This window comes from Stylophora pistillata, chromosome 2 (genome assembly GCF_964205215.1).
Source record: "Stylophora pistillata chromosome 2, jaStyPist1.2, whole genome shotgun sequence".
Classification (NCBI taxonomy): domain Eukaryota; kingdom Metazoa; phylum Cnidaria; class Anthozoa; order Scleractinia; family Pocilloporidae; genus Stylophora; species Stylophora pistillata.
The window spans coordinates 56,485,670-56,497,993 of NC_142520.1; the positions used below are offsets into that span (position 1 = coordinate 56,485,670).

At 38.3% G+C, this 12,324-nt stretch overlaps 1 pseudogene across 1 annotated transcript; it reads left to right on the forward strand.

Annotated features, from left to right (window-relative positions):
• Positions 1–34: 34 nt before the first annotated feature.
• On the forward strand, positions 35–7,153 carry LOC148740553 (uncharacterized; annotated as a pseudogene). Its single transcript, XR_015996855.1, has 4 exons — positions 35–392; positions 768–893; positions 5,523–5,754; positions 6,697–7,153. The product of XR_015996855.1 is annotated as an uncharacterized LOC148740553 (transcript).
• The last annotated feature ends 5,171 nt before the right edge of the window (positions 7,154–12,324 follow it).

Genomic DNA, 12,324 nt, shown 5'->3' on the forward strand with positions numbered 1-12,324 from the left:
TACACATTGATTTCCAGATATCTGTGATACCTGATGGAGCTTCTTCAATGGATTCTGTTACTTCACAAGTGATACCTGTACAGATTGGACCACAGCAGTACCAAAATGTAGACAAGAAGACTCAGTCCTGATCGATGTCAACAACAATGAAGAAAATGTTTACATACAGCACCTCCATAATGGAGATAAATCCTGGCTGGGATTGAATGACAGATCAAAAGAGGGCAATTTTAGTTGGGTTGATCGTGGACTTGGAAACTTTACATCCTGGGCCGAGAATCAGCCGAATAATTTCATAAAAGAAGATTGTGTACTTGCACTCGGTATGAAACACAACTATGAATGGAATGACGTGCAGTGTAGTGATTGTCAGCGGTTTACTTGTAAGAAAGGTAAGTCAAACATATCAAAGACATTGTTTAGGTTTGATTTTAAAGTTTGGTAGTGTTTTACGAACTAAGCGACACATTTCGCCCAAAATATATTTTAGGCTCAAAGTAAATTAGCGTATTGTTACTCCTTCCTCTGAATGGCATGCTCCGGTGTTCATTTCAATCCACCCTTAATACTGAGTCATAGGATAAATTGTAGGTGTCCACGAAGAACTGTACAAGGATAAACATTATGAGAAATAGCTGCAAAAAGGTCACTTTGCTCTCAATAGGAGAACAAAAGTAAATTGGCAAGGTTGCTGGTGGTAATGCTGGTGTTATGCTTGTTGGGGACTTCATAAGGACTTATATGCATTATGCCATTCTACTCTCTAGATTTAAACGAATGTCAAAAGGAGTTGAATTATTGTTACAGCCTTGAAACGTGTTTCAACGAACGTGGTTCGCACAATTGCAGATGTGGCGCCGGATACATTAAAGATGGATTTTCCTGTTTTAGTGGTAAGACCATGTTTCTGAAGTATTTTTTGCCTAGAACGTCAGGAATGAGATACTCTAAGTGTTGTAGACGCCTCTTGAGCTAAACACATTCGGTTAACTTACACTCCTAAATGATTACGCAACAAACATATCGAGCTAGAGGTAACTAAAGACTTATATCCTGTCATTGTCCAGTTTTCATGCCGTATTCCTGTAGTAAGGGTTCTTTCCCGAAATGCAACCACCCCTTGGACTATAATGTCAAACAGGCGCTCCTTTGGAATAAATATCCCTCCCTATTACTTCACTTTTTTAAATAGTAGGAATATACGAAAAACTTGTCTTTTTATTGCCATTTGATATATAACTTTTAAGTTTCAACTACGGCGGAGTCAGTACAGCTGTCCCTCCCGCTTCCTGAACATGTTCATTTATTTATTTATTTAAATATTTATCTATTTATTTATTTTTTGGCGTTGCTATGTAAATTGACAGGTCGGCTCGTTGCTATGGGCCTCGTGCTCGTGTTTTAGAAGAGAGCTGAGTTGAGTTTTGAGTATCGTGAGCGAATAAAGTTATTAAAAAAAAAATCGAATAATTTGAGTACAATTGTCATTCGGCAACGACAACAACGTTCTGCTCAATTAAGCGCCCTCCTTCCAATGAGTTCCACTGGTTATAGCCCAAATTTTAAATTTCGCGCTTTCAACAAGGAAATACGGCATTTGAGGCATGGAGGACAGTTTGGTGGGAAGTGCAAGGCAGGCATGTTGAGGATAGGCCTTTAAGAGCAAATGTAGCCAAAAATCGAACATTTTCAAAATATGGTGGGAACAGCCGAAAAATCGATTCGGCTCATATTCTCAAGTTAGGTAGGCCTTGTGGTGAAACAAAGTACTGCATGCTTCGTTTGGCTGAATATCGATTTATTATCGAGAAAATCGATAAAAGCTGAATTTCGCCTAAATCAGTCGCTTTTGAAGCTCAAAATTTCCGACGAATCTCGGAGCGTCGCGCCACGAATGGAAAACACTTGGACCTATAAAACTACCAAATCTTGAAAAACAACGTTAATACATAGTTTGACAGCAATTTGAGCAATTCTAGATCATTTATTTACACAACGTAATTGAATTTATCCGACCTTCTTCTAACAAGATTAAGAATAGGTGAAAAGTAACCCGTGATTTAACTTTTGGAAGGCGAAGTGTGGTTCTTTTCGATCTCCAAAGGATTTTTTGGGGAAATGATTCAGTGCGATTAAATCAAATTTTAAAGTTGGATAAAATGAGCTGATTTGACGATACCGTCAGTAATTTGAAAATGTAGACATTCACACGCAAACTCGATTGTTTCGCATTTTACATCCAATCTACAGCTTATTTAACAATTATTCCACGAGCGCGCGTTGGATATGAGATGATAGATAGCCAACGAGGCGCGTAGCGCCGAGTTGGCTATAATCATCTCATATCCAACAAACGCGAGTGGAATAATTGTTTTATTAAAAACGCTATATTAGATTATTAAATTTTATTAAATTTTTAGCTCTCTTTCAATTTTAAGCTTATGCATACGCTTACCATATCGTACTTTATGGTATATTGGCTCATATACCATAATGGCTAAGCCAATGAAAAGTCTTGAATTGCATTATCCAATGATCCAGTTTTTAATAATTAATATTATATCATCTTACCGTCCATATTGCTGTACCACAAAAGGGGATCGCAGTCCTGAAATTGTTGCATCGCTCCCCTAATAGCGATATAACTTGGCAGAATAGTCAACACCTCCTGATAATGATTGTTTACAAATCGTATCTCAGGGTTACTCTCTTTCTATTTCGTTGAAAAGGAGGCTGTAATTACTTCACGTAAGAGATCTTTGTTAGATATTCAAGCCTTCTCAGATAGGGACGAATAAATGGGGGTCCCGTCTCCTGCAGGAGGGGTAGGAGACGTCAATTTCCCACCCACGAGATTAGTGTGTGATGGATGTACTTCCCCGGGGTGGGATGGGCGGGTTGGGTTTAGGTGGATGAACCTGGTAGGGGACTACGGGTCCTATTGTTCTTCCACCTGCACAATGTACAAATCTTTAGAAAATAGGAAAAAAATATAGAAAATAGTCTTACTACCGGCACGAGTAACTTAACAAGGCACAGTGGCCTCTGGAGAAGAAGTGCTATAAATATAAAGTTGTTGAACGTTGGCCTTTACAAACATTTCAGCGAAAGTTGTGGTTTTCCAGGTTTGACCCTTATAAAAATTCCTTTAAATAAACAAATATTCAAACAGTACACTTTTCTTTATCGCACATCTACAGTAATGTATGATGGGCTATGCCCTTTGCAGATCTTTCGCTCTTTTTTTGTCCTAAAATGAGCTTAATTCCTCGAAGTACCATGAAACATTCAATTATGATACATTAAATTATGATCGGAGTAAGATAATTGTTTGCTCCTGTTTCGTATATGTAACACACGACCTTAGTTCCTGTAGCCACATGCTTCATAGTCCAATGTTTTATTTTTGCGTTTTATTTCAGTAGACCTCATCTTGAATTAATTAGCGTTATTCTGCACGCGAGAAACATTTTTCTGAACTAGCAACATTCCCCTTACATTTATTTCACGGTTTGGTTGTAGACTTATATTTAAACAAAGATCTCTTTCACGAAGTATTTCAACGAAGTGGGAATTGAGAAACCCCGAGATACGCTTTTTTAAACAATCATTATCAAGAGGTGTTGACTATCCTGCCAAGTTCTTTTGTTATTGAGGGAGCAATGCAACAATTTTAGGGCTGCAATCCCCTTTTGTGATACAGCAATATGGACGGTAAGATGATATCATGTTAAATAAGCTGTAGATTGGATTTAAAATGCGAAACAATTGAGTTTGTGTGTGAATGCGAACATTTTCGAATAACTGACGGCAACGTCAAATCAGCTCTTTTTATCCAGCTTTAAAATTTGATTATTAAATCGCACTGAATCATTACCCCAAAAAATCCTTTGGAGATCGAGAAGAACCACACTTCACCTTCCAAAAGCCAGATTTTGGGGTCGATTATTTTGTATAACACATAGTTAAATAACGGGTAACTCGTCTATTTTTAATCTTTTTAGAAGAAGGTCAGTAAAATTCAATTAGATTTTGTAAATGAACGATCAAGAATTGCTCAAATTGCCGTCAACATATGATTGATGTTGTTTTTCAAGATTTGGTAGTTTTTATTGGTCCAAGTGTTTTCAATTAGTGATGTGACGCTTCGAGATTTGTCTGAAATTTTGAGCCTCAAAAGCGGCGTTTGGGCGAAATTCAGTTGTTATCGATTTTCTCGAATATGATTCGATATTCAGCCAAACCGGCGAAGTATGCAGTACTTTGTTTCACCATAAGGCCTACCTAACTTGAGAATCTGAGCCGAATCGATTTTTTGGCTTTTGCCACCATATGTTTGACCATTGGTAACATTCACTCTTAAGAGTTTGTTATGAAGGCTCTTTGAAATGTAACAAACATCATTGAGTTTCATTGATTTAACCTTCGCTTGGGATGTGGCAAGGAACTTTTATTAAACCACAGGAGTTATAAACTATTTTGTTTTTAGAGGATCATTTATTTGAATCGCACTTAAGTGCAGTATCCAGAATTATTTCAATAAATAAGACAGTGAAATATAACATCATAGTATTGTTTGTAAACATGTCAGTGTATCTCGTTAATCTTTGTTCTATGTTTGTGATGATGTCTTGATTTATGATAAATTTTCTGTATAACTGCGTTCTGATGGGCTGAAACAGCCTGCTTTACCATGGTTGACCATTTCCGGATTTCTCTCTCGTTTTTTTCTTAAGACCCAAAAGTTTTATAACCGCCTCCCTGTAAGCTCAACTGGTTAGAACGCCGGATTGTGATGTGCGGGAGGTCGAGGGTTCGAGCCCCGGCCGGACCAATAATCATGGTCTTAAAATAAGTGAGGAGAATTTGCTACCTTTCTATAATCAAGAAATGGATAGATATTCTAGTCTTCTCGGATAAGGACGAATAAACCGTGGGCCCCGTCTTCTGCAGGGCTAGGGGTAGGAGACGTTAATTTCCCACGCACGAGATTACTGTGTGGTGTATGTCCTCCCCTGGGTGGGATGGGTGGGTGTTGGCCCTGAAAAGCCCCTATGGGGAGTGGTCAATTAACCTATGTATAATGTATGAATGTATTATATGAAAATGAGCTCTTCATTTGATACAGATTAACCTGTAGTTAACAGCACTAATTACATGGAGATTGAAAATGAAATTTGGAAACAAACAAAGCTTTGTAAACTCGCCGAGAGGAGAAAGTGTGAGCAAAGATGCAAAACACCAAAGAAAAAACAGGAGTCATATTTCTTTTCATTAAACGAAACCAGATGCCTCGACTGTGTTCCATTCTGTTGTAAAGCAAGCAGGAAGCGACTTCATTTAGAGCACTCAAGAACTAGGGAAAAAAGTCGACTACGTCTAGTAATTTCCCAACACTTCTTTCGTGTTATTGCTGTTTCCTCGGCACTTTATACAGAATATAGCGCAGTCGAGCTCCTTTATTTGTTAAATACAACCCTACACGCTTTGTATCAAGAGTAAGGTGATACCATTCTTCCAAGGTTTTTCACAATCGGCCATACTGGAAAATGACCACAATCACCTTAGCACTTTAAGTTACTGGTTAAAGCCCGTAGCGAAGAGCCATTCCTCTCACTGGAAGAGATGTTGGCGGGCATCAGTTGATGGTTGGGGTGCCGGAACCTTCCACTATTTGTGACAACAAAGGACCAACAGTGACCATTGTCCGTGTGGGAAAATACATCTTTGGTGGATACACAGGCTTATCATGGAGTAAGTGCATGATTGATTGAGTTTTCTTGCCTTTTCTCTTCCTTGAAGTAGGACCTACAAAGTTGAGATCTGAGAGTATATCTGGTTTCTAATTTAAAAACAAAGAAAAAAAAGAGCACAATGTGGTTTACGGCATCATTTATCAGGAATGCGTGTCATATACATGCACTATACACCTACCATACCCTTATATGCGAGGGCTTTCTAGGCTTTGGTTTTCAACGAGTATCTTTTAATGCATAAAGACGAAAAACAAATTGCCCTCTGACGAATCATTTAATTTATTTGTTACTCAAGCACAACACAAGCAAGGTGCAAAAGAAACGAAAGATGTGTTCAGACAGGGTTATGTACCTTTGCACGGGCAGTTGAAACCTGCGTTAAATTTCAAACGCAGCCAGAGAATTTAGGGATTTCCAAAATTTTGAATAAAGGAAAAGGAAACCGAAGCTTTCAAGACCATTTTAATGGGACTTTTTCCTCCGGACTTCTTTGAGCCTAACGGGGTGAAATTCGATATTCCACCACTGGGGCGATTCAGAGAAACGGTTTCAGAAAACTTTCCACCTTACATACCACTTATGAATTTTTTACGGTGATTGATGTTAATGGGTTAAGAGATCTGATTTGGAATTAACGCACACCGCTTTCGAATAAATGTCGCCCTGGAATTTTCACCGCTTGAGAAGTGCTAAAGTATAACTGGCGCCGCAGCGTTTAATCCAGTAAACAGGAGATTTGAAATAATTAACCCGGTCTGGTAAATTTAGAAAGTTAATGGCTCATAACTTATGATATGATATCCTTTGCACTTGCCGATAGAGTAAAAGTTGCCCAGTTTATCTGAAAATTTTAAATACAGATGTGAAGCGATGATTGGTTTGTTCCCTTGAAACGAATCGACTGTTGAATTCTATTTTGAATTCTTTATTTATCATTTAGCTTCTAGTTGTGAATACCAGTACACTTCCAGCGCCTTTTTGTTCTCATTGGTTAACAAGCCAGGATGGGGACCAGTGAAACTGACCCAACAAGGGCAGTATAGTTATCAGACGAAACATTCCATATACAGTTGTTCCAACTCTGGACCCAGATTTGGTGGAGGACACGATTTTTACATTGCCGACTACGCCTCATCCAACACAAATTCTTACTCAAACCTTGGATACACCTACAGTCCACCATCTGGCCACAGTTATGGCACCTCCTTCACCCAATCATTCCTGGCAGGAAGTTATTACAATTTTCAACCTGATAAAGTTGAAGTGTATTTCGAAACCACTTAACACGTATCTGTTGAATCAGTTGTCATAAAACAATTCGCGCAGGATTTGGAAAACTCAGAAAAAGACGTTAATTCATTATTTGAAGACTTGTTACGTAAAGTAGACTTATCATAAACAGCATGAAAATTTAAACAAATAATAAAATATTTTAAAAAAAGTACCTATCAAAGGGTTTGTATTTAGTGGTGAAAACTAAGGTGGCTATCGATCAATCGATAGTCACATGACACACTTACATCCGTGCATGACCTGTTGGATTTCAGTAGTTCGCGTAGCACCGAAGATATTTTTTACCTGCAGACATTTGCACACTTTTCACATATAAAATTTAGCAAAGAGACTTTCGAATTGATGCGCCCAAAGTTCAAGATTGGTCGCCAAAGAAATTATTTTTCCGTATTGATGACATTTCAAAGTACCCTCATTAACTGATACTTCCAGTAAATAATTTTAATTTGCACGACGTATAGAACGTCTCCCGATGAAATCCTGATTGTTTGTTTCTCGTGAAGAAAAATTAAATTGGTTTGAATTGTTTGAATTGAAGGTTCGAAAAGTCGGGAATAAACTTAAAGGTTTTTGATTGGCAAAGGAAAGTCGAGGCGAAATACCCTCGAGACGGCATCGGCAGTTTGGAGGATCGTGGGACCAGTGTAAATGCAATTCCCTGGCCAAGGTCGCTTTCGTGACGAATGGTTCGAAGAAATCTGGCTCTAGTTCGCAATGACAGGCATGGGTTTCGAAAAAATTTAAGTTTTCAATTTCTTTTACCTTTTTTCAATAGTTGAAACAAAATACATATTGAGGGTCGGCGATTAATGTTCACTTACGAACGTGTATTCACTAACATTGTCTCAGGCTATACTTGCGGTTGTATCCCTGGCTTTTTTGCGGCATATGATAAGAACCAGCTAGTTTTATGGTCTCTTCAACTTTTCTCTCAGCTTTGCAGTCACTGCATTTTTAGGGATGTTTTTGAGCGCTGTACAGAGGTGTTTCACTTGGAGCAACGAATCCTTCAATACAACAGTTTGAGTGTGTACAGCCAAGGAAAATTGTAAAATACCGGAAAGTCGAACCTTCTTACCCCAACATCATTTTTTCTTGCTTTGTCAGTTCCAGCGCATTTAAATGCCATTTTATCGACTTTTTATCTTCGGATACCAACGAAACCGCTGGAGCGTGTCTCTGTTGCTAGCTATGCCTGGCATGATTATTATTTTCGGAACTATCGGCAAAACAGTTCTATTCATATCATTCATTTCTTTGTACGGGGAGAAAGCAGTGGAGGTAAACCACCTAGGACTTTACCTTCTGTAATATTCTGAAGACCGTCTTTCGCCTGTAATGAGTCTTGGATGAAATTCCAAGTGTTGAAAGAAACTGTTGCCTGCTCTTGGCACGTATGTGAAACGAGGCATTTAAAACACGTCTTACCAGGGCCGCCGTTTTATTCGATGCCATATTTATATCAATATCTCTTTGTTTTATAATGGATTATTTAAAATAAATAAACCAATATCCTTTTTAGGTTAATTGTTAAGCTCCAGCTTTTCTCATTGTCCATAACATGTTACGAACGGATCAAAGAAGGTGCCATTTATTGTGTATTGGTCCACTCAGGTTCGCTAATCTCTAATCGAAGACACTTTATAGACTTTTTGCGAAATTTTGATTGTCGAAGCTAAGAAAGTATCATTCTTTATAATACTGAAAACAAAACTTCATTCAAGTTAACTTTCAACGCACTTTAAAACACGCCTACTACAAAGCTAGTTTCGTCCACAGACCTCTTCAGTTGTATGCGATGTTTCGTTTCGTTGTTTCGTTGTTTCGTTAGAAACTTCAAATCTCAGACCACGTCATATAACGTTGCACGAGCAATAACCTGGTATCTAGTTGCACAACAACGACGCTAAAGTAAAACTGATAAAACAACAACACCAAAGTAGACAAACAAAGAAAAACAAACTTAAAAACTTCTAAAAAAACAAAAACAAAACAAAAAAACACCAATAACAATAAAATCAATATTCCACAGTAATTACACTAACAACACAAATAAGAATGATAACAATAGATAGACCATTAAATAAATTAATCACAACAGAGTAGAACTCAGTTTCACTGTGCAATTAATAGTCACATGATGAAATGTTCGTAGCCTCATTCACGATTTTGTGACAACAGCCCCAGGGATCCTGAAATAATTCCAGTCGCTCTTCGTGTTTATCAGTTGATCTTGTTGAACTTTATTGATCTGGACTGACTCTGAGATCTGTCTCAGCATAGCGTCACCCTGAAACACTCCCGTGACATTCATTGTGAACCCTGGAACGTTACCGTCATGTTTCTCACATGAATGCCTCCACATTATTGAACTATGCTCTCTCTGTTCCAAAGCTTGCAGATGTTCCTTTCCACGAGTGTATGCACTTCGTGACGTCTCCCCGATGTATCTACTGCGGCAAAGTTGACACACTAGCTCATAAGTGACACCGGTACTCCGGCAAGGGCCTTTTCCACCGGTGCTGCAGACCAGACAGTTGATGTTGTTACATCGATTTTCTCTGAACGGGTCTGACCTCTGCAAAATCCGCTTTAGAGTCACACCAGACTGCTCGACCACTTTGACCTTAAATCCTGCTCCCTTAACCTCTTCCATGTACCGATTTTTCAGCTCCGAGGCTGAAGTTGCTGGCACGAATATCACCGAGTCAAACCCTCCCTTTCTGTACCAGGATTCCCGCTTTTCTCTTCTCTTCTGTTCTCGTTCTACCTGAAAAAACTGCGAAAATATAGAAAGATGTGTGATGAAATTGTTTATTTTCATGTGTTTAGGACAAGTTTAAGGATTCACCAGTTGTTCCTGTGACATCTGATCACCAAAGAAGTGGAAAGGAATACGACGCTGCGTTGATCTGGACAGAAGATGTAACCAAGGACTCGTTCAAGACTTGTTTGCGGGAGCTGCAAAACTTTGATGGCAAGCATTAAGACACTTATGTGGTATGTGATATGCTTTCTCCTCGTTGTAAGATCGATGAAGCTCTGAGATTAAGAATATTTTTTCAGTCTCACTAAGGTATCGGCTTAATTCAGTATTATTCTTGGACCTCTGCATTTGTTGTAAGGACCGAAAAACTGCTGAGTGTCGTTTCATGAACACCCAAGTTTCATTCCATTAGGTTTTTTTTTCATTGAATTTTAAGGTCTTTTACTGTGTGAAATTATTTGTAACTTATTGAAAATGAGTTATGGTACTCATTAGAAGTAAATATTGTTTCTTACGCTGGTTCTTTATAGATCTGATTTACGTTTGCTAAGTTACATAAGCCACTCTTCACTGAGCATGGCTAACAGATGAAGACAACAACGCTTACTGCGAGGTAAGTGTACACTGTAAGTCTGAGTCGAGCACTCCGATTATGGAAAATCAGCGTAATTAACGATGATGCTCAGAAAAACAGTTATTCAAGAATTTGCTTCAGTATCTGCTCTTTATCTTACTGATAGTTTGTGCACTTCACACGAAGTTACAAAGCGACACCATCCGTCCAAATATCAGCCAATCACAGCACAACAGCGAGTGGAAACTTGGCGCCAGTTCATAACGGCATTTCTGCGTGGATTGAGGTAAAAGCTTTTGATTGGGTAGACTTTAAAACAATACTTCATATTAGCTTAAAATAGATGCTTGATTATCCAAAATCATAAAAAAAAAAACAAACAAAAAATAGCCATCCGCTTTTACACTTACTTTTTCGTTTTAAAGTCCTCCTGCAGGATGTAGTAGAGGATAACATCTCGACTGAGATAGAAATGTAGAATTCCCATTTAAATCTTAGAATAACTTTGAATTTTTTGTAGAATATGAATGTGTCTGGATTCAGAGTCTGCGTCAAGGAACTATACGAGACCAGATGTGATCCTGTGTCAGTGAATTATGCAGTCCTAACAGGTCTGTATGCAACCCATATTTGGACGGAGAAGATTCAACTCAATTAGAAAACCCTCTCACATATAAATAAATTTCTGTTATTCTTTTCAAGATTAATAACACATTTATTTTCAGATATCTGCGATCCCGGATGGAGCTACTTCAATGGTTTCTGTTACTTCACAAGTGATACCTGTGCAGATTGGACCACAGTTGTAACAAAATGCAGACAAGAAAATTCAGTCCTTGTTGCTGTCAACAACAATGAAGAGGGATAGTGTAAGGTTCAAGAAACCGGGTGACAAACATTTATCACCTGCTATAGTTACAGGAAAATATGACACACCCAGATCGTATATGATTACTGATAAAACTGGTAGAGAGTATCGTAGAAGTAGACTTCATATTCATCTTACTCAGGAACCACTTGTTACTATATTAGATAATGATCTCATCGATGATTTACAGCCTGTAATCATGCAATCCAGTGTAAGCTCTCCAAGTGTAACTAGAGAATCAGATGCTAACCTTGAACCAGACCTACCCGATACTAATGCCACCTCGGTTCCGCGTCGCTCTACTCGGGTCAGATCTGTCCCGGTTTGGCATAAGGATTATGTTATGTAAAAGAGTTGTATTTTAGATTAATCTACAATTGAGTTGTTGACTTCTTGTTCCAGTTTTCACTTGTATTAGCATAATGTCGTGAAGACAGCCAAATACCTTAAGAAGGGGGATGTTATGATAAGTGGGTTGTAAGTCACGTGATCTCATGGATCACGTACAATGTAAAATTACGGAATAAAGAAGCTAAAGAAAAGTTGAACTCATAACAAGACATGTTGATGTGAACTTCGCAATGTGACTTCTATTTATGTGAGATTAGTTCAGAATTTACAGGAAAAGAAAACTCTTTGAGGCCTCGTGAAGTATCCTTATTAGCATAAATCGAGTGAATGAATTAGATTTGGAAGGTAAATACATCGCCACCTTGTGAAATCCCGTTTCGAGGAGTTAGGAGTAAACGACCAAGGTCTTAATCAAACCCTGTACGCACGAATATCAGTAGGCAGATTATTCACACTGTCCTCTATATATTACCTGAGAGCTTCTTTATTCAGGGGTGATATTGTAAGGAGGAAATAGATCCTACTCACTTAAAGAGATTGACGGGAAAACTTCAAAGATGACTTAAAAATAAATCATTTTGTTATCATATGGTGACGAAACCCTTGGTCTTGCCAATAAGCCCTAAACTACCTCTTCGATCCGGTTTGAATCCTCTTTCCCCTCTACTTAAATTAATGAATTTGGAAATAACACGAAGGCCCTTAAAGGATTGGA